Here is a 22,200-nt window from a genome sequence, read left to right on the forward strand (position 1 = left end):
CATTCCTAACTTTTGTGCCTCTCAGACGTGTTCAAAAGATTCAGGTAAAGTTCAACTCAGAAGGTGAAATGAATCAAAGTATGCATCAATAAGAATTTCCTTTCTCTCTGAATGTAATTTTTTCTTTTTCTTTTTTGTAGTTTTACTAATTCAGGGTAAAATCACTTTGTCAGTATGGCAGATAGCTCTAAAAATATTCTTCTAATTTAGGCAATCTCAACCTGGTGACTAACACAGAGCCCTTTGTGTCTTCCCGCCCAGGAATTTCACCGTACATTCTATAGGCTTTTCAAAATCGGCTTCTTCAAGTGGGAAGGTGATGGTCGACGTTGTTGACCACATCAATGTATCCTCCCGTTTTGTCATCACTGTCATCGTTCCTGAGAGGCTCCAGGAGAAATTTGGAGGAGATGCTGGACAGACGTGAGTGACTTTGCAGGTGGCAATCACTTTCTCCATGAAGTCTACAGTAATCTCAGGAGGTTTAGGAACTTCTGTACAATAAACAATTGTCACAAAATCACTTGTTAAGTAGTTATTTAAACGTGTTTACTATCTTAAAGTAAATGGTTTAGAATTACTGAAAGGTTTCCAATATACTCACCGAAGACGTCGAGGGCTATCTTGAACCCAAGAAGGAGAAGTTGTCAATTTTGGAATTTCAATTCTGAAGCGAAACAAACCAGCGTCTCTTTTCTGGCGTCATTCAGCTGCCAGGTGCAGTTTCCGTTTGAGCGCTTCCTAATATTCTGGTTCGATTGCGGAACTGTTCTGCAAGTTCGAAATCGGGGATATTTGATGCGACCACCAAGGGGTCTCTGTACCAGAATGCCCGATAAGTTTTCAATTTTTACATGCTGTGGGATGCGCGTATATACAGGGAATGAACGCACATTGGCTTTCAGGACAGAGACTTTTGATGGCACTTTTATCATCCAGTCCTTGGCCGCGAATGAGATTCAGCCATTCCTGTAATAAAAGCACAAACACAAGAATACTTTGTTAGCAAATGGACGGTGATAGAATGATGATATTCCATGAATTATCATTTTAAGATAACTTACCACAAACCATAAGGATTAAAGTGATAACTTCAGATCCATCATCAGCTGACTAGAAGTCTAAAAAACCCAAACATAAATATTAAGATAAATATATAAAAGTCTTTAGTGAATTCTTCTTAATCTTCAAAGTAATGGTCCACTCACCTTTGAGTTTCTTTAACATATGACTGAAATTAAATCTTGTAAGATTGAACGTTTTGCAGCCAAAGATGATGTTTCTGTCCTATTGAGTCTAGTGAGTCTTGTGCTTATAAAGCAAAAGTTTGGACCTTGAAGCCAGAAATTGTTACAGTTTACAATAAACTTTCCCCACGTCATGAGCTGATTGTAATGTAGCAACTTTGTACTTTTTCCATGAACAAATTTTAGATGGAGGAAAAAAAATAAATGAAGCACATGTACTAAATAAAATGTGTAACAATGTGGTCCTTGAATTAGAAGATTTTGTGTAAAATCAGTTCATTTTATCCTTATGAATCACTTCCTGAAAGTCAGCACAGTGTACCAGGTGTGGAGCAGTTAAATGTAGTAATGCTGGACATCAGATCAAATCTTGGAAATTTAATATTTTTCATCAGTGGAAAAAGGGGTAAGAAATGTTGCTGACATCATGGCAGTACTCAGATAAATGTTAAAATGCAATAAGAAATGTATAATTTTACTGCTTTTCCTTTTAATATGTTTGCTAATGTAAAGACATCTGCAACCAAGCAATGTTACATGAGAACCAGTTTTCTTTTCTACCATCCATCCGTCTGTCCGTCCGTCCGTCCATCCGGGGTCGGGTCGTGGGGTCAGTAGCCTAAGGAAGGAGGCTCAGAGATTGCTCTCCCAAGCCTCTTGTTCCAGCTCCTCTGGGGGAACCCATGGCGTTCCCAGAGAAACATCGTCAGCGTGTCCTGGGTCTTCCACAGACCTCCTCCCGGTGGGACATGAACTCCTCACCAGGGAGGCGTCCAGGAGGCATCCTGACCAGATGCCGAGTCATCTCAACTGGCTCCTCTCGACGTGAAGGAGCAGAGTCTCTACTCTGAGTCTCTCCTGGATATCTGACCTTCCCACCCCACCTCTATGGGCGACCCCAGACACCCTACAGGGAAATCTAATTTTGGCCGCTTGTATCCATGACCTCGTTCTTTCGGTCATGACCCAAAGCTCATGACCATAGATGAGGATAAGAACGTAGATCAACCGGTAAATCAAGAGCTTCGCTTTTTGGCTCAGCTCTCCCTTCACCATGACAGATCGGTGCAGCGCCGCTTCACTGCTGCACCGATCCGCCTGTCGATCTCCTGCTCCATTTTTCCCTCATTGGTGAACAAGATCCTGAGATACTTGATCTCCTCCACTTGGGGCAGGACTTCCTCCCCGACCCAAAGAAGACACTCTGTACTTTTATGCATTTATTTCTATAGCTATGAATTTTTATTTTATTTGAGATGATAAAAAAGGAACATTGAACACATTGATCAACAGGTTTTGTCATTTAACACACTGCGTCTCTTGGTTTTCTCATCCAAGATGTCAGACACACACAGACATGCAAACACACACAAATAATACACATGCACAATACAGTACAGGTGGTAATGTTAGCTAGTTGGTAAGATAACTAGTGTTGGCTAACTTTGAAAAAGGCTAACATGTTGATTTGTGACAATAACGCTGTCACAGTACTCATGATTGACACACACACACATATTTGTGAGGTAAAAATAAAGATAATACTTATATGTAAGAGTTTTTGCTGTGTAAAATAATATTAGTTAGGGGTGACACTTAGGTCTCAGTGTGTTTGGTTCACAAAAAAATGTTTTTTTTTTGGTAAGTTTGTAAGAAACAAAGATTCCCATTAAACTCCATAGGAAATGAATGCGGGTCATTTGGACCCACTCACAGAAGAATGGGATAGTGATGTAAAACATGCCATTTCCTAAATGTATAAAAGATAAATTAAACATTTGAATTGCATGATATCAGCAACATGTTTCTTGAGGAACACCTGGAATATGTAGTGATGAAACTTTTAATCACAAAGATATTGCAAAAAGATGACATGACCTCACCGGGTCAAAAAAGACCCAGTTCACATCAGAGGGTTAAATAAAAGCATAAAATATTTATTTTCTCAGGTATGTGTTTATTAGCTGTCAATTGTGTCAAAATATCAATTGAGAAAGAAATGTACTGAAAATCTAAACCATCTGAATATATTTACCATCTACATTAATCAACTTGAAGGAGCAGCAGGTTTGTCCTGTTTGCAGACGAGGTATAAATTTGTTTCAGTGAAATGGGGTCCAGACAGAAACACGGTTTAATCTGAAGATTCTGGAGGATGTGTGAACAAGTCTGTCACCATGAAACATTTACTGTATGATAAGTTGATAATATTGTTCTTTTGAGGCCATTTTTAAAGTAATATAATGGTAATGATGAATAATAATGCAACACATTCTCAAAGGTAATTAGACTTTAAATTCTAATGAGCATTTAACTCTGGAACTGGAAGACAATTTCAGTATGCAGAATAAATCAAACTAATGAATTTGAAGTTTTTAAAACAAAATTCGATTGTGGAACTCACGTGAAAGTCTCAACTCGGGGATATTTGATGCGACCAACAAGCGCCATCTGAACCAGAATGCCCGAAAATTGTTCAATGTTTTACTGGACTTGGGATGCGAGTATACACAGGGACTGACCGCACATTGGCTTTGAAGGACAGAGATTCTTGATGGCACATTTATGAACCAGTCCTTTCCCAAGATTTGAGATTCAGCCATTCCTGTAATAAAAGCACAAACACAAGAATACTTTGTTAGCAAGTGGACGGTGATAGAATGATGATATTCCATGAATTATCATTTTAAGATTAAACTTACCACAAACCATAAGGATTAAGAGCCATAACTTCAGAACCATCATCAGCTGACTAGAAGTCTAAAAAAAACATAAAGATTAAGATAAATATATAAAAGTCTTTAGTGAATTCTTCTTAATCTTCAAAGTAATGGCCCACTCACCTTTGAGTTTCTTGACTGAAATTAAATCTTGTAAGATTTGAACGTTTTGCAGCCAAAGATTATGTTTCTGTCTTATTGAGTCTAGTGAGTCTTGTGCTTATAAAGCAAAAGTTTAGACCTTGAAGCCAGAAATTGTTACAGTTTACAATCAAACTTTCCCCACGTCATAAGCAGATTATAAGTTGATTGTAATGTAGCAACTTTGTACTTTTTCCATGAACAAATTTTAGATGGAGGAAAAAAATAAATGTAGCACATGTACTAAATAAAATGTGTAACAATGTGGTCCTTGAATTTGAAGGTTATCGTGTAAAATCAGTTCATCGTATCCTTCACACATGCGGGAAAATGTGGTAAGAAAATGTTGCTGACTTCATGGCAGTACTCAGATAAATGTTAAAATGCAACAAAAATCATGTTTCTGGCTATTTTTTATGGAGGCATTATTTCCGTTTACGCAAGCTGACTAATTTCTTTAGTAATTATTTCTGACTTTTTATGCTTTGTCTTGTAAACCAGGTGCTCAGAGTAATTTGAATGAATATGACCGTGACACACACAGATGAGTCTGATTAGTTTTGCTCACACTACTTTTTAAAATATTTATTTATTATCCTAATGTTTCTGCTATATTTCTTGTTTTTCCTTCCAGGCTGGAAGTCTTCCTCCTTCAGATTGGTGAAAACAAGATCAGCACCAAAGACACTTCACCATCATTGACCACAAGACCACCCATGGCCGCTTCCAATGAACTTTCAAAGCTTCACCTTCAGGTCAAAGTACTATGAATGCATGACCTTTGTTGTATATTCCTGTCAGTGCTGTTTGATGTTTTGAAATAAAAGTAGGTTATGTACTGCAACTGGTGCTGGTGTTTTTGTTGATTAAAGTGGCTTCTAATGTCTTTTAAAATGAATTTGGAGATTATTGATGGCCAGTAGTTTCTGGGGGGAAAAAACTTTTTAATTTCTCTAGTGACTTTTATTTGGTAGTAAAAGTCACTAGACTTTACTACCAAATAGTAAAAGCCTAGTGTGGGTTGTGCTTATGTGGGTTAAGCACAACCCACATATGAAGATATGTGGGTTGTGCTCAACCCCTGCACCACCACAGCATTCCCTGCCAGTAGTATTTCAAAACGCAGATTTCTATGTTAATATATACTTTACACTGTTCTTAGTGTTAACTTTTGACAAAATACACTAATGTTGAGTAAGTTAACACTGATGTGTTTAATTTCAACTACTGTGAGCGTTGATTCAACTATCACAAATAGCACTTTCAAAAGTCTCATTTCTACACCAATATAGACACTTTCAAAGATTACCATTTAAAAGTTAGCAATGCATAACTATGTGATATGCTATGTGATTCAGAAGCATGGAAAATACCAAAAGTAAGTAATTTTAATTTTACTTCCCCTCTTTTCGTCAGTGCATCAGGTCATTATCTCAATCTTTGAAAGAGGAACGACTATCATATTCAGTTTAATAGAAAAAGTTCATGTTTCCATATATATTTTATCCACATTTCCTTTCTAAGGGGCTCTCCCACTGGTAAAAATATTTAGCTGGCAGCACAATTTACCCAGTAAATCATGCAATGTAGATTTAAAGGGCCGTTATTTGTGCGATTCTTCTGTTGATGAAGGTTCTCTGTGGCCTATTTGAAGTGCTAAATAAAAAGGTTCTCAACACAAACGGGAGGCTGCAGCCACGACAGTCCCCACTTCACACACTCCAGATAATTGAGACAAAAGTTGAGAGATAAAAAACACAAATGTTATAATCTTAGCATGTTGATGAAAGATTTAATACAAACGAATAGGACAATTTATAGACTTTGGAGTATTACGTAAATTTAATAGTCGGTGTATGATCTTACAGTTGATGAGTAAAAGAAAGAAACCAGCAAAACAAGATTATTCCATAAATCTTATTAGAAAATCATTAAAGATAAAAAAAACATTCCTAACTTTTGTGCATCTCAGACGTGTTCAAAAGATTCAGGTAAAGTTCAACTCAGAAGGTGAAATGAATCAAAGTATGCATCAATAAGAATTTCCTTTCTCTCTGAATGTAATTTTTTCTTTTTCTTTTTTGTAGTTTTACTAATTCAGGGTAAAATCACTTTGTCAGTATGGCAGATAGCTCTAAAAATATTCTTCTAATTTAGGCAAATCTCAACCTGGTGACTAACACAGAGCCCTTTGTGGTCTTCCCGCCCAGGAATTTCACCGTACATTCTATAGGCTTTTCAAAATCGGCTTCTTCAAGTGGGAAGGTGATGGTCGACGTTGTTGACCACATCAATGTATCCTCCCGTTTTGTCATCACTGTCATCGTTCCTGAGTGGCTCCAGGAGAAATTTGGAGGAGATGCTGGACAGATGTGAGTGACTTTGCAGGTGGCAATCACTTTCTCCATGAAGTCTACAGTAATCTCAGGAGGTTTAGGAAATTCTGTACAATCAACAATTGTTACAAAATCACTTGTTAAGTAGTTATTTAAACGTGTTTTACTATCTTAAAGTAAATGGTTTAGAATTACTGAAAAGGTTTCCAATATACTCACTGAAGACGTCGAGGGACACCTGGTAGTTATAGTAGGAGAGGCTGTCAAGTGTTGGAATTTCAATTCTGAAGTAAAAAAAACCAGCGTCTCCAATTCTGGCGTCATTCAGCTGCCAGGTGCAGTTTCCGCTTTGAGCGCTTCCTAACATTCTGGTTCGACCGCGGAACTGTTCTGCAAGTTCGAAATCGGGGATATTTGATGCGACCACCAAGTGGTCTCTGTACCAGAATGCCCGATAAGTTTTCAATCTTTTACATGCTGTGGGATGCGCGTATATACAGGGAATGAACGCACATTGGCTTTCAAGGACAGAGACTCTTAATGGCACTTTTATCTGCCAGTCCGTGCGCAGGAATTTAGATTCAGCCATTCCTGTAATAAAAGCACAAACATAAGAATACTTTGTTTGCTGTAATGGTGACATGTGCCTGTTGTTTTTGTTTTGAGTCCATCCATGTCGTGTCCCTCATCTCCCTGATTCCCTGCAGCTGTGTCGCTCCCTGATTGCTCCCCTTCTTAAACCTCCCTCTGCAACCCGCACACTGCCAGATTACCGAACGCTTTCAGCAAGTAGTTTCTAGCTCTTCATCCACGCCCTGAGTGTTACTGCCTCGCTCTTGTCCTTTGGATTTTCCCCTCTTGCCTTCCCTTGTTGGACTGCTGTTTTTACCTACCCGGATCTCGACCCTAGCCTGTTCTCTGACGCCGCTCACGCCCACTCCCTCGGACTCTGCTGTCTTCCCCTTCGTGTATGACCTCGGCCCGGCTGACCAAGAACTTGGATCTGGACTTTATTCCTCTGATCCTATGTTGTGAGTACGCTGCCCTGCATCTGCGCTTCTCCCTCCGCCCCCACGCACCATCTTCCAGCTAGTGCTACAGCTAGTTATCCAGTGTGCCGCCCTTGGCTGTCTCCAATAAAGATCTGTGGTTTTCTGCTCACTCCTGTCTCGTGGCTGATTTCGGGTCCTCCTAGTGTGTTTTTACAGTTTGCAAGTGGACGGTGATAGAATGATATTCCATGAATTATCATTTTAAGATTATCACCTTGATGAAAGATTTAATACAAAAGAATAGGACAATTTATAGACTTTGGAGTATTACGTAAATTTAATAGTCGGTGTATGATCTTACAGTTGATGAGTAAAAGAAAAAAACCAGCAAAACAAGATTATTCCATAAATCTTATTAGAAAATCATTAAAGATAAAAAACATTCCTAACTTTTGTGCCTCTCAGACGTGTTCAAAAGATTCAGGTAAAGTTCAACTCAGAAGGTGAAATGAATCAAAGTATGCATCAATAAGAATTTCCTTTCTCTCTGAATGTAATTTTTTCTTTTTCTTTTATGTAGTTTTACTAATTCAGGGTAAAATCACTTTGTCAGTATGGCAGATAGCTCTAAAAATATTCTTCTAATTTAGGACTCATATACGGGACCTCCTGGTGACATACACAGAGCCCTTTGTGGTCTTCCCGCCCAGGAATTTCACCGTACATTCTACAGGCTTCTTAATGTCGGCATCTTGAGGAGTGAAGGTGATGGTCGACGTTGTTGACCACATCAATGTATCCTCCCGTTTTGTCATCACTGTCATCGTTCCTGAGTGGCTCCAGGAGAAATTTGGAGGAGATGCTGGACAGACGTGAGTAACTTTGCAGGTGGCAATCACTTTATCCCTGGAGCGTACAGTCATCTCAGGACGTTTAGGAACTTCTGTACAATAAACAATTGTCACAAAATCACTTGTTAAGTAGTTATTTAAACGTGTTTTACTATCTTAAAGTAAATGGTTTAGAATTACTGAAAAGGTTTCCAATATACTCACCGAAGACGTGGAGGGCTATCTTGTTCTCATAGTAGGAGAAGCTGTCAAATGTTGGAATTTCAATTCTGAAGAGAAACAAACCATGATCTTCAATTCTGGCGTCATTCAGCTGCCAGGTGCAGTTTCCGCTTCGAGCGCTTCCTAACATTCTGGTTCGATTGCGGAACTGTTCTGTAATTTCCAAATCGGGAACATTTGTTGCGACCAACAACATCCATCTGTACCAGAATGCCCGATAAGTTTTCAATCTTTTACATGCTGTGGCATGCGAGTATATACAGGGAATGAACGCACATTGGCTTTCAAGGACAGAGACTCTTGATGGCACATTTAGATTCCAGCCCTCGGACACATTTGAGATTCAGCCATTCCTGTAATAAAAGCACAAACACAAGAATACTTTGTTAGCAAATGGACGGTGATAGAATGATGATATTCCATGAAATATCATTTTAAGATTAAACTTACCACAAACCAAAAGAATTGAGAGCCATAACTTCAGATCCATCATCAGCTGACTAGAAGTCTAAAAAAACAGACATAAATATTAAGATAAATATATAAAAGTCTTTAGTGAATTCTTCTTAATCTTCAAAGTAATGGTCCACTCACCTTTGAGTTTCTTTAACATATGAGTGAAATTAAATCTTGTAAGATTTGAACGTTTTGCAGCCAAAGATGATGTTTCTGTCCTATTGAGTCTAGTGAGTCTTGTGCTTATAAAGCCAAAGTTTGGACCTTGAAGCCAGAAATTGTTACAGTTTACAATAAAACTTTCCCCACGTCATGAGCTGATTGTAATGTAGCAACTTTGTACTTTTTCCATGAACAAATTTAGATGGAGGTAAAAAAAATAAATGAAGCACATGTACTAAATAAAATGTGTAACAATGTGGTCTTTGAATTAGAAGGTTATCGTGTAAAATCAGTTCATTGTATCCTTCACACATGCGGGAAAATGTGGTAAGAAAATGTTGCTGACTTCATGGCAGTACTCAGAGAGAAGGGGAAGACTGGGAAGCGAACCCCCAACAGCTGGATTGAAAACTAGAGCCTTCATATGTGGGTTGTGCTTAACCCCTGCACCACCACAGCATTCCCTGCAAGTAGTATTTCAAAACGCAGAATTCTATGTTAATATATACTTTACACTGTTCTTAGTGTTAACTTTTGACAAAATACACTAATGTTGAGTAAGTTAACACTGATGTGTTTAATTTCAACTACTGTGAGTGTTGATTCAACTATCACAAATAACACTTTCAAAAGTCTCATTTCTACACCAATATAGACACTTTCAAAGATTACCATTTAAAAGTTAGCAATGCATAACTATGTGATATGCTATGTGATTCAGAAGCATGGAAAATGCCAAAAATAAGTAATTTTAATTTTACTTCCCCTCTTTTCGTCAGTGCATCAGGTCATTATCTCAGTCTTTGAAAGAGGAACGACTATCATATTCAGTTTAATAGAAAAAAGTTCATGTTTCCATATATATTTTATCCACATTTCCTTTCTAAGGGGCTCTCCCACTGGTAAAAATATTTAGCTGGCAGCACAATTTATCCAGTAAATCATGCAATGTAGATTTAAAGGGCCGTTATTTGTGCGATTCTTCTGTTGATGAAGGTTCTCTGTGGCCTATTTGAAGTGCTAAATAAAAAGGTTCTCAACACAAACGGGAGGCTGCAGCCACGACAGTCCCCCACTTCACACACTCCAGATAATTGAGACAAAAGTTGAGAGATAAAAAACACAAATGTTATAATCTTAGCATGTTGATGAAAGATTTAATACAAAAGAATAGGACAATTTATAGACTTTGGAGTATTACGTAAATTTAATAGTCGGTGTATGATCTTACAGTTGATGAGTAAAAGAAAAAAAACAGCAAAACAAGATTATTCCATAAATCTTATTAGAAAATCATTAAAGATAAAAAAAACATTCCTAACTTTTGTGCCTCTCAGACGTGTTCAAAAGATTCAGGTAAAGTTCAACTCAGAAGGTGAAATGAATCAAAGTATGCATCAATAAGAATTTCCTATCTCTCTGAATGTAATTTTTTCTTTTTCTTTTTTGTAGTTTTACTAATTCAGGGTAAAATCACTTTGTCATTATGGCAGATAGCTCTTAAAATATTCTTCTAATTTAGGACTCATATACGGGACTTCCTGTCGACATACACAGAGCCCTTTGTTGACTTACCGCCCATGAATTTCACCGTACATTCTACAGGCTTTTAATGTCGGCTTCTTGAGGAGTGAAGGTGATGGTCGACGTTGTTGACCACATCAATGTATCCTCCCGTTTTGTCATCACTGTCATCGTTCCTGAGTGGCTCCAGGAGAAATTTGGAGGAGATGCTGGACAGACGTGAGTAACTTTGCAGGTGGAAATCACTTTATCCCTGTAGCGTACAGTCATCTCAGGACGTTTAGGAACTTCTGTACAATCAACAATTGTCACAAAATCACTTGTTAAGTAGTTATTTAAACGTGTTTTACTATCTTAAAGTAAATGGTTTAGAATTACTGAAAAGGTTTCCAATATACTCACCGAAGACGTCGAGGGACACCTGGTAGTTATAGTAGGAGAGGCTGTCAAGTGTTGGAATTTCAATTCTGAAGTAAAAAAAACCAGCGTCTCCAATTCTGGCGTCATTCAGCTGCCAGGTGCAGTTTCCGCTTTGAGCGCTTCCTAACATTCTGGTTCGACCGCGGAACTGTTCTGCAAGTTCGAAATCGGGGACATTTGATGCGACCACCAAGGGGACCATAGATGAGGATAAGAACGTAGATCAACCGGTAAATCAAGAGCTTCGCTTTTTGGCTCAGCTCTCCCTTCACCATGACAGATCGGTGCAGCGCCGCTTCACTGCTGCACCGATCCGCCTGTCGATCTCCTGCTCCATTTTTCCCTCATTGGTGAACAAGATCCTGAGATACTTGATCTCCTCCACTTGGGGCAGGACTTCCTCCCCGACCCAAAGAAGACACTCTGTACTTTTATGCATTTATTTCTATAGCTATGAATTTTTATTTTATTTGAGATGATAAAAAAGAACATTGAACACATTGATCAACAGGTTTTGTCATTTAACACACTGCGTCTCTTGGTTTTCTCATCCAAGGTGTCAGACACACACAGACATGCAAACACACACAAATAATACACATGCACAATACAGTACAGGTGGTAATGTTAGCTAGTTGGTAAGATAACTAGTGTTGGCTAACTTTGAAAAAGGCTAACATGTTGATTTGTGACAATAACGCTGTCACAGTACTCATGATTGACACACACACACACATTTGTGAGATAAAAAATAAAGATAATACTTATATGTAAGAGTTTTTGCTGTGTAAAATAATATTAGTTAGGGGTGACACTTAGGTCTCAGTGTGTTTGGTTCACAAAAAAATGTTTTTTTTTTGGTAAGTTTGTAAGAAACAAAGATTCCCATTAAACTCCATAGGAAATGAATGCGGGTCATTTTGGACCCACTCACAGAAGAATGGGATAGTGATGTAAAACATGCCATTTCCTAAAATGTATAAAAGATAAATTAAACATTTGAATTGCATGATATCAGCAACATGTTTCTTGAGGAACACCTGGAATATGTAGTGATGAAAACTTTTAATCACAAAGATATTGCAAAAAGATGACATGACCTCACCGGGTCAAAAAAGACCCAGTTTCACATCAGAGGGTTAAATAAAAGCATAAAATATTTATTTTCTCAGGTATGTGTTTATTAGCTGTCAATTGTGTCAAAATATCAATTGAGAAAGAAATGTACTGAAAATCTAAACCATCTGAATATATTTTACCATCTACATTAATCAACTTGAAGGAGCAGCAGGTTTGTCCTGTTTGCAGACGAGGTATAAATTTGTTTCAATGAAATGGGGTCCAGACAGAAACACGGTTTAATCTGAAGATTCTGGAGGATGTGTGAACAAGTCCGTCACCATGAAACATTTTACTGTATGATAAGTTGATAATATTGTTCTTTTGAGGCCATTTTTTAAAGTAATATAATGGTAATGATGAAATAATAATGCAACACATTCTCAAAGGTAATTAGACTTTAAATTCTAATGAGCATTTAACTCTGGAACTGGAAGACAATTTCAGTATGCAGAATAAATCAAACTAATGAATTTTGAAGTTTTTAAAACAAAATTCGATTGTGGAACTCACGTGAAAGTCTCAACTCGGGGATATTTGATGCGACCAACAAGCGCCATCTGAACCAGAATGCCCGAAAATTGTTCAATGTTTTACTGGACTTGGGATGCGAGTATACACAGGGACTGACCGCACATTGGCTTTGAAGGACAGAGATTCTTGATGGCACATTTATCATCCAGTCCTTGCCCAAGATTTGAGATTCAGCCATTCCTGTAATAAAAGCACAAACACAAGAATACTTTGTTAGCAAGTGGACGGTGATAGAATGATGATATTCCATGAATTATCATTTTAAGATTAAACTTACCACAAACCATAAGGATTAAGAGCCATAACTTCAGAACCATCATCAGCTGACTAGAAGTCTAAAAAAAAACATAAAGATTAAGATAAATATATAAAAGTCTTTAGTGAATTCTTCTTAATCTTCAAAGTAATGGCCCACTCACCTTTGAGTTTCTTGACTGAAATTAAATCTTGTAAGATTTGAACGTTTTGCAGCCAAAGATTATGTTTCTGTCCTATTGAGTCTAGTGAGTCTTGTGCTTATAAAGCAAAAGTTTAGACCTTGAAGCCAGAAATTGTTACAGTTTACAATCAAACTTTCCCCACGTCATAAGCAGATTATAAGTTGATTGTAATGTAGCAACTTTGTACTTTTTCCATGAACAAATTTTAGATGGAGGAAAAAAATAAATGTAGCACATGTACTAAATAAAATGTGTAACAATGTGGTCCTTGAATTTGAAGGTTATCGTGTAAAATCAGTTCATCGTATCCTTCACACATGCGGGAAAATGTGGTAAGAAAATGTTGCTGACTTCATGGCAGTACTCAGATAAATGTTAAAATGCAACAAAAATCATGTTTCTGGCTATTTTTTATGGAGGCATTATTTTCCGTTTACGCAAGCTGACTAATTTCTTTAGTAATTATTTCTGACTTTTTTATGCTTTGTCTTGTAAACCAGGTGCTCAGAGTAATTTGAATGAATATGACCGTGACACACACAGATGAGTCTGATTAGTTTTGCTCACACTACTTTTTAAAATATTTATTTATTATCCTAATGTTTCTGCTATATTTCTTGTTTTTCCTTCCAGGCTGGAAGTCTTCCTCCTTCAGATTGGTGAAAACAAGATCAGCACCAAAGACACTTCACCATCAGTGACCACAAGACCACCCATGGCCGCTTCCAATGAACTTTCAAAGCTTCACCTTCAGTGCAAAGTACTATGAATGTATGACCTTTGTTGTATATTCCTGTCAGTGCTGTTTGATGTTGTTTTGAAATAAAAGTAGGTTATGTACTGCAACTGGTGCCGGTGTTTTTGTTGATTAAAGTGGCTTCTAATGTCTTTTAAAATGAATTTGGAGATTATTGATGGCCAGTAGTTTCTGGGGGGAAAAAACTTTTTAATTTCTCTAGTGACTTTTATTTGGTAGTAAAAGTCACTAGACTTTTACTACCAAATAGTAAAAGCCTAGTGTGGGTTGTGCTTATGTGGGTTAAGCACAACCCACATATGAAGATATGTGGGTTGTGCTTAACCCCTGCACCACCACAGCATTCCCTGTAGTAGTATTTCAAAACGCAGATTTCTATGTTAATATATACTTTACACTGTTCTTAGTGTTAACTTTTGACAAAATACACTAATGTTGCGTAAGTCAACACTGATGTGTTTAATTTCAACTACTGTGAGTGTTGATTCAACTATCACAAATAACACTTTCAAAAGTCTCATTTCTACACCAATATAGACACTTTCAAAGATTACCATTTAAAAGTTAGCAATGCATAACTATGTGATATGCTATGTGATTCAGAAGCATGGAAAATGCCAAAAATAAGTAATTTTAATTTTACTTCCCCTCTTTTCGTCAGTGCATCAGGTCATTATCTCAGTCTTTGAAAGAGGAACGACTATCATATTCAGTTTAATAGAAAAAAGTTCATGTTTCCATATATATTTTATCCACATTTCCTTTCTAAGGGGCTCTCCCACTGGTAAAAATATTTAGCTGGCAGCACAATTTATCCAGTAAATCATGCAATGTAGATTTAAAGGGCCGTTATTTGTGCGATTCTTCTGTTGATGAAGGTTCTCTGTGGCCTATTTGAAGTGCTAAATAAAAAGGTTCTCAACACAAACGGGAGGCTGCAGCCACGACAGTCCCCCACTTCACACACTCCAGATAATTGAGACAAAAGTTGAGAGATAAAAAACACAAATGTTATAATCTTAGCATGTTGATGAAAGATTTAATACAAAAGAATAGGACAATTTATAGACTTTGGAGTATTACGTAAATTTAATAGTCGGTGTATGATCTTACAGTTGATGAGTAAAAGAAAAAAAAAACAGCAAAACAAGATTATTCCATAAATCTTATTAGAAAATCATTAAAGATAAAAAAAACATTCCTAACTTTTGTGCCTCTCAGACGTGTTCAAAAGATTCAGGTAAAGTTCAACTCAGAAGGTGAAATGAATCAAAGTATGCATCAATAAGAATTTCCTTTCTCTCTGAATGTAATTTTTTCTTTTTCTTTTTTGTAGTTTTACTAATTCAGGGTAAAATCACTTTGTCAGTATGGCAGATAGCTCTTAAAATATTCTTCTAATTTAGGATTATATACTGGACTCCTATACTTGGAGAGAATTTTAGAGCCCTTTGTGGTCTTCCCGCCCAGGAATTTCACCGTACATTCTATAGGCTTGTAATATAAGGCTTCTTCAAGTATGAAGGTGATGGTCGACGTTGTTGACCACATCAATGTATCCTCCCGTTTTGTCATCACTGTCATCGTTCCTGAGAGGCTCCAGGAGAAATTTGGAGGAGATGCTGGACAGACGTGCGTGACTTTGCAGGTGACAAACACTTTATCCCTGTAGCGTACAGTCATCTCAGGAGGTTTAGGAACTTCTGTACAATCAACAATTGTCACAAAATCACTTGTTAAGTAGTTATTTAAACGTGTTTTACTATCTTAAAGTAAATGGTTTAGAATTACTGAAAAGGTTTCCAATATACTCACCGAAGACGTCGAGCTTCACCTGGTAGTTATAGTAGGAGAGGCTGTCAAGTGTTGGAATTTCAATTCTGAAGTAAAAAAAACCAGCGTCTCCAATTCTGGCGTCATTCAGCTGCCAGGTGCAGTTTCCGCTTTGAGCGCTTCCTAACATTCTGGTTCGACCGCGGAACTGTTCTGTAAGTTCATACTCGGGGATATTTGATGCGACCACCAAGTGGTCTCTGTACCAGAATGCCCAATAAGTTTTCAATCTTTTACATGCTGTGGGATGCGCGTATATACAGGGAATGAACGCACATTGGCTTTCAAGGACAGAGACTCTTAATGGCACTTTTAGCATCCAGTCCTCGGGCAGGAATTTAGATTCAGCCATTCCTGTAATAAAAGCACAAACATAAGAATACTTTGTTTGCTGTAATGGTGACATGTGCCTGTTGTTTTTGTTTTGAGTCCATCCATGTCGTGTCCCTCATCTCCCTGATTCCCTGCAGCTGTGTCGCTCCCTGATTGCTCCCCTTCTTAAACCTCCCTCTGCAACCCGCACACTGCCAGATTACCGAACGCTTTCAGCAAGTAGTTTCTAGCTCTTCATCCACGCCCTGAGTGTTACTGCCTCGCTCTTGTCCTTTGGATTTTCCCCTCTTGCCTTCCCTTGTTGGACTGCTGTTTTTGCCTACCCGGATCTCGACCCTAGCCTGTTCTCTGACGCCGCTCACGCCCACTCCCTCGGACTCTGCTGTCTTCCCCTTCGTGTATGACCTCGGCCCGGCTGACCAAGAACTTGGATCTGGACTTTATTCCTCTGATCCTATGTTGTGAGTACGCTGCCCTGCATCTGCGCTTCTCCCTCCGCCCCCACGCACCATCTTCCAGCTAGTGCTACAGCTAGTTATCCAGTGTGCCGCCCTTGGCTGTCTCCAATAAAGATCTGTGGTTTTCTGCTCACTCCTGTCTCGTGGCTGATTTCGGGTCCTCCTAGTGTGTTTTTACAGTTTGCAAGTGGACGGTGATAGAATGATATTCCATGAATTATCATTTTAAGATTAAACTTACCACAAACCATAAGAATTGAGAGCCATAACTTCAGATCCATCATCAGAAGACTAAAAAGAAACCAAACATAAATATATAAAAGTCTTTAGTGAATTCTTCTTAATCTTCAAAGTAATGGTCCACTCACCTTTGAGTTTCTTTAACATATGACTGAAATTAAATCTTGTAAGATTTGAACGTTTTGCAGCCAAAGATTATGTTTCTGTCCTATTGAGTCTAGTGAGTCTTGTGCTTATAAAGCCAAAGTTTGGACCTTGAAGCCAGAAATTGTTACAGTTTACAATAAAACTTTCCCCACGTCATAAGCTGATTGTAATGTAGCAACTTTGTACTTTTCCATGAACAAATTTCAGATGGAGGAAAAAAAAAATGAAATGGAAATTTAATATTTTTCATCAGTGGAAAAAAGTGGTAAGAAAATGTTGCTGACATCATGGCAGTACTCAGATAAATGTTAAAATGCAATAAGAAATGTATAATTTTACTGCTTTTCCTATAAACATGTTTGCTAATGTAAAGACATCTGCAATCAAGCAATGTTACATGAGAACCAGTTTTCTTTTCTACCATCCATCCGTCCGTCCGTCCATCCGGGGTCGGGTCGTGGGGTCAGTAGCCTAAGGAAGGAGGCTCAGAGATTGCTCTCCCAAGCCTCTTGTTCCAGCTCCTCTGGGGGAACCCATGGCGTTCCCAGAGAAACATCGTCAGCGTGTCCTGGGTCTTCCACAGACCTCCTCCCGGTGGGACATGAACTCCTCACCAGGGAGGCGTCCAGGAGGCATCCTGACCAGATGCCGAGTCATCTCAACTGGCTCCTCTCGACGTGAAGGAGCAGAGTCTCTACTCTGAGTCTCTCCTGGATATCTGACCTTCCCACCCCACCTCTATGGGCGACCCCAGACACCCATCCATCCATCCATTTTCTTGCACCCTTTTTCCCTCAGTGGGGTCGGGAGGGTTGCTGGTGCCCATCTCCAGCCAACGTTTCGGGCGAGGGGCGGGGTACACCCTGGACAGGTCGCCAGTCCGTCGCAGGGCAACACAGAGACGCACAGGACACAGAACCATGCACACACACACTCATACCTAGGGGCAATTTGGAGAGGCCAATTAACCTGACAGTCATGTTTTTGGACTGTGGGAGGAAACCGGAGTACCCGGAGAAAACCCACGCATACACAGGGAGAACATGCAAACTCCATGCAGAAAGACCCCAGGCTGGGAATCGAACCCAGAACCTTCTTGCTGCAAGGCAACAGCTCTACCAACTGCGCCACTGTGCAGCCACCCCAGACACCCTACAGGGAAATCTAATTTTGGCCGCTTGTATCTGTGACCTCATTCTTTCGGTCATGACCCAAAGCTCATGACCATAGATGAGGATAAGAACGTAGATCAACCGGTAAATCAAGAGCTTCGCTTTTTGGCTCAGCTCTCCCTTCACCATGACAGATCGGTGCAGCGCCGCTTCACTGCTGCACCGATCCGCCTGTCGATCTCCTGCTCCATTTTTCCCTCATTGGTGAACAAGATCCTGAGATACTTGATCTCCTCCACTTGGGGCAGGACTTCCTCCCCGACCCAAAGAAGACACTCTGTACTTTTATGCATTTATTTCTATAGCTATGAATTTTTATTTTATTTGAGATGATAAAAAAAGAACATTGAACACATTGATCAACAGGTTTTGTCATTTAACACACTGCGTCTCTTGGTTTTCTCATCCAAGATGTCAGACACACACAGACATGCAAACACACACAAATAATACACATGCACAATACAGTACAGGTGGTAATGTTAGCTAGTTGGTAAGATAACTAGTGTTGGCTAACTTTGAAAAAGGCTAACATGTTGATTTGTGACAATAACGCTGTCACAGTACTCATGATTGACACACACACACACACACACATTTGTGAGATAAAAAATAAAGATAATATATGTAAGAGTTCTTGCTGTGTAAAATAATATTAGTTAGGGGTGACACTTAGGTCTCAGTGTGTTTGGTTCACAAAAAAATGTTTTTTTTTTGGTAAGTTGGTAAGAAACAAAGATTCCCATTAAACTCCATAGGAAATGAATGCGGGTCATTTTGGACCCACTCACAGAAGAATGGGATAGTGATGTAAAACATGCCATTTCCTAAAATTTATAAAAGATAAATTAAACATTTGAATTGCATGATATCAGCAACATGTTTCTTGAGGAACACCTGGAATATGTAGTGATAAAAACTTTTAATCACAAAGATATTGCAAAAAGATTACATGACCTCACCGGGTCAAAAAAGACCCAGTTTCACATCAGAGGGTTAAATAAAAGCATAAAATATTTATTTTCTCAGGTATGTGTTTATTAGCTGTCAATTGTGTCAAAATATCAATTGAGAAAGAAATGTACTGAAAATCTAAACCATCTGAATATATTTTACCATCTACATTAATCAACTTGAAGGAGCAGCAGGTTTGTCCTGTTTGCAGACGAGGTATAAATTTGTTTCAATGAAATGGGGTCCAGACAGAAACACGGTTTAATCTGAAGATTCTGGAGGATGTGTGAACAAGTCCGTCACCATGGAACATTTTACTGTATGATAAGTTGATAATATTGTTCTTTTGAGGCCATTTTTTAAAGTAATATAATGGTAATGATGAAATAATAATGCAACACATTCTCAAAGGTAATTAGACTTTAAATTCTAATGAGCATTTAACTCTGGAACTGGAAGACAATTTCAGTATGCAGAATAAATCAAACTAATGAATTTTGAAGTTTTTAAAACAAAATTCGATTGTGGAACTCACGTGAAAGTCTCAACTCGGGGATATTTGATGCGACCAACAAGCGCCATCTGAACCAGAATGCCCGAAAATTGTTCAATGTTTTACTGGACTTGGGATGCGAGTATACACAGGGACTGACCGCACATTGGCTTTGAAGGACAGAGATTCTTGATGGCACATTAATCATCCAGTCCTTGCCCAAGATTTGAGATTCAGCCATTCCTGTAATAAAAGCACAAACACAAGAATACTTTGTTAGCAAGTGGACGGTGATAGAATGATGATATTCCATGAATTATCATTTTAAGATTAAACTTAACACAAACCAAAAGGATTAAGAGCCATAACTTCAGAACCATCATCAGCTGACTAGAAGTCTAAAAAAAAATCATAAAGATTAAGATAAATATATAAAAGTCTTTAGTGAATTCTTCTTAATCTTCAAAGTAATGGTCCACTCACCTTTGAGTTTCTTTAACATATGACTGAAATTAAATCTTGTAAGATTTGAACGTTTTGCAGCCAAAGATTATGTTTCTGTCCTATTGAGTCTAGTGAGTCTTGTGCTTATAAAGCAAAAGTTTAGACCTTGAAGCCAGAAATTGTTACAGTTTACAATCAAACTTTCCCCACGTCATAAGCAGATTATAAGTTGATTGTAATGTAGCAACTTTGTACTTTTTCCATGAACAAATTTTAGATGGAGGAAAAAAATAAATGTAGCACATGTACTAAATAAAATGTGTAACAATGTGGTCCTTGAATTTGAAGGTTATCGTGTAAAATCAGTTCATTGTATCCTTCACACATGCGGGAAAATGTGGTAAGAAATTTTGCTGACTTCATGGCAGTACTCAGATAAATGTTAAAATGCAACAAAAATCATGTTTCTGGCTATTTTTTATGGAGGCATTATTTTCCGTTTACGCAAGCTGACTAATTTCTTTAGTAATTATTTCTGACTTTTTTATGCTTTGTCTTGTAAACCAGGTGCTCAGAGTAATTTGAATGAATATGACCGTGACACACACAGATGAGTCTGATTAGTTTTGCTCACACTACTTTTTAAAATATTTATTTATTATCCTAATGTTTCTGCTATATTTCTTGTTTCTCCTTCCAGGCTGGAAGTCTTCCTCCTTCAGATTGGTGAAAACAAGATCAGCACCAAAGACACTTCACCATCATTGACCACAAGACCACCCATGGCCGCTTCCAATGAACTTTCAAAGCTTCACCTTCAGTGCAAAGTACTATGAATGTATGACCTTTGTTGTATATTCCTGTCAGTGCTGTTTGATGTTGTTTTGAAATAAAAGTAGGTTATGTACTGCAACTGGTGCCGGTGTTTTTGTTGATTAAAGTGGCTTCTAATGTCTTTTAAAATGAATTTGGAGATTATTGATGGCCAGTAGTTTCTGGGGGGAAAAATGTTTTAATTGCTCTAGTGACTTTTATTTGGTAGTAAATTGACAATGTGGGTAATGAGAGAAGGGGAAGACTGGGAAGCGAACCCCCAACAGCTGGATTGAAAACTAGAGCCTTCATATGTGGGTTGTGCTTAACCCCTGCACCACCACAGCATTCCCTGTAGTAGTATTTCAAAACGAAGATTTCTATGTTAATATATACTTTACACTGTTCTTAGTGTTAACTTTTGACAAAATACACTAATGTTGAGTAAGTTAACACTGATGTGTTTAATTTCAACTACTGTGAGTGTTGATTCAACTATCACAAATAACACTTTCAAAAGTCTCATTTCTACACCAATATAGACACTTTCAAAGATTACCATTTAACGGCACACAGGGCGCCGGCCACGATGGCAGGGCCACAACGGCGTGCAACGCCACGGTGGCTCGCAGGGCCACGACGGCGTAAAGGGCCACGATGGCAGGGCCACGACGGCATGCAGGGCCACGACGGCGTACAGTGCCACGTCAGCTTGCAGGGCCACGACGGCGTACATGGCCACGGTGGCGAACAGGGCCACGACTGCGTACAGGCCCACGAGTGCAGCGCCACAACGGCATGCAGGGCCACGACGGCGTACAGGGCCACGACGGCGTACAGGGACTCGACGGCGTACAAGGCCATGACGGCATGCAGCGCCACGACGGCATGCAGCGCCACGATGGCATGCAGGGCCACGACGGCGTATAGGGCCACGACGGCATACAGGGCCACGATGGCGTACAAGGCCATGGCGGCAAGAAGGGCCACGACAGCTTACAGGGCCACGACAGCGTACAGGGCCACAACGGCGTACAGGGCCACGAGTGCAGCGCCACGACGGCGTGCAGGGCCGCAATGGGCCACAACGGTGTACAGGGCCACAACGGTGTACAAAGCCACGACGGCGTACAAGACCACAACGGCGTCCAACACCACGACGGCGTCCAACACCACGACGGCGTACAGGGCCACGACGGCGTACAGGGCCACGACGGCGTCCAACACCACGACGGCGTACAAGGCCACTACGGCGTACAGGGCCACGACGGCGTACAGGGCCATGATGGCGTACAGGGTCATGACGGCATGCAGGGCCACGACAGCGTACAGGGCCACGACGGCGTACAGGGCCACGACGGCGTACAGGGCCACGGTGGCGAACAGGGCCAC

At 39.3% G+C, this 22,200-nt stretch overlaps 7 long non-coding RNA genes across 8 annotated transcripts; 3 read left to right on the forward strand and 4 right to left on the reverse strand.

The window, feature by feature from the left end:
* Positions 1-255: 255 nt before the first annotated feature.
* On the forward strand, positions 256-4,952 carry LOC145552905 (uncharacterized). The gene is made up of 2 exons (XR_014089040.1): positions 256-423; positions 4,743-4,952. It is a non-coding gene; the product is annotated as an uncharacterized LOC145552905 (long non-coding RNA).
* Positions 3,763-4,513, reverse strand: LOC145552906 (uncharacterized). Its single transcript, XR_014089041.1, has 3 exons — positions 4,091-4,513; positions 3,950-4,007; positions 3,763-3,852 (listed from the first exon to the last, which is right to left on the reverse strand). It is a non-coding gene; the product is annotated as an uncharacterized LOC145552906 (long non-coding RNA).
* A 934-nt stretch (positions 4,953-5,886) lies between the features above and the next one.
* Positions 5,887-7,425, reverse strand: LOC145552901 (uncharacterized). Its single transcript, XR_014089037.1, has 2 exons — positions 7,338-7,425; positions 5,887-7,035 (listed from the first exon to the last, which is right to left on the reverse strand). It is a non-coding gene; the product is annotated as an uncharacterized LOC145552901 (long non-coding RNA).
* A 278-nt stretch (positions 7,426-7,703) lies between these two features.
* On the reverse strand, positions 7,704-13,242 carry LOC145552896 (uncharacterized). Of its 2 annotated transcripts, XR_014089032.1 has the most exons (6): positions 13,144-13,242; positions 13,002-13,059; positions 12,704-12,904; positions 8,960-9,017; positions 8,492-8,862; positions 7,704-8,379 (listed from the first exon to the last, which is right to left on the reverse strand). It is a non-coding gene; the product is annotated as an uncharacterized LOC145552896 (long non-coding RNA). The 2 variants fall into 2 exon arrangements; XR_014089031.1 differs by lacking the exons at positions 12,704-12,904; positions 13,002-13,059; positions 13,144-13,242 and adding an exon at positions 9,104-9,195.
* Positions 10,741-14,010, forward strand: LOC145552909 (uncharacterized). Its single transcript, XR_014089044.1, has 2 exons — positions 10,741-10,870; positions 13,798-14,010. It is a non-coding gene; the product is annotated as an uncharacterized LOC145552909 (long non-coding RNA).
* A 930-nt stretch (positions 14,011-14,940) lies between these two features.
* LOC145552895 (uncharacterized) lies at positions 14,941-20,329 on the reverse strand. Its single transcript, XR_014089030.1, has 7 exons — positions 20,035-20,329; positions 19,899-19,949; positions 19,594-19,794; positions 16,914-17,039; positions 16,787-16,836; positions 15,737-16,108; positions 14,941-15,624 (listed from the first exon to the last, which is right to left on the reverse strand). It is a non-coding gene; the product is annotated as an uncharacterized LOC145552895 (long non-coding RNA).
* LOC145552907 (uncharacterized) lies at positions 15,451-20,908 on the forward strand. The gene is made up of 2 exons (XR_014089042.1): positions 15,451-15,553; positions 20,696-20,908. It is a non-coding gene; the product is annotated as an uncharacterized LOC145552907 (long non-coding RNA).
* The last annotated feature ends 1,292 nt before the right edge of the window (positions 20,909-22,200 follow it).

The sequence above is a fragment of the Poecilia reticulata genome, chromosome 9 (genome assembly GCF_904066995.2).
Source record: "Poecilia reticulata chromosome 9, P_reticulata-male-v2, whole genome shotgun sequence".
Taxonomy (NCBI): Eukaryota; Metazoa; Chordata; class Actinopteri; order Cyprinodontiformes; family Poeciliidae; genus Poecilia; species Poecilia reticulata.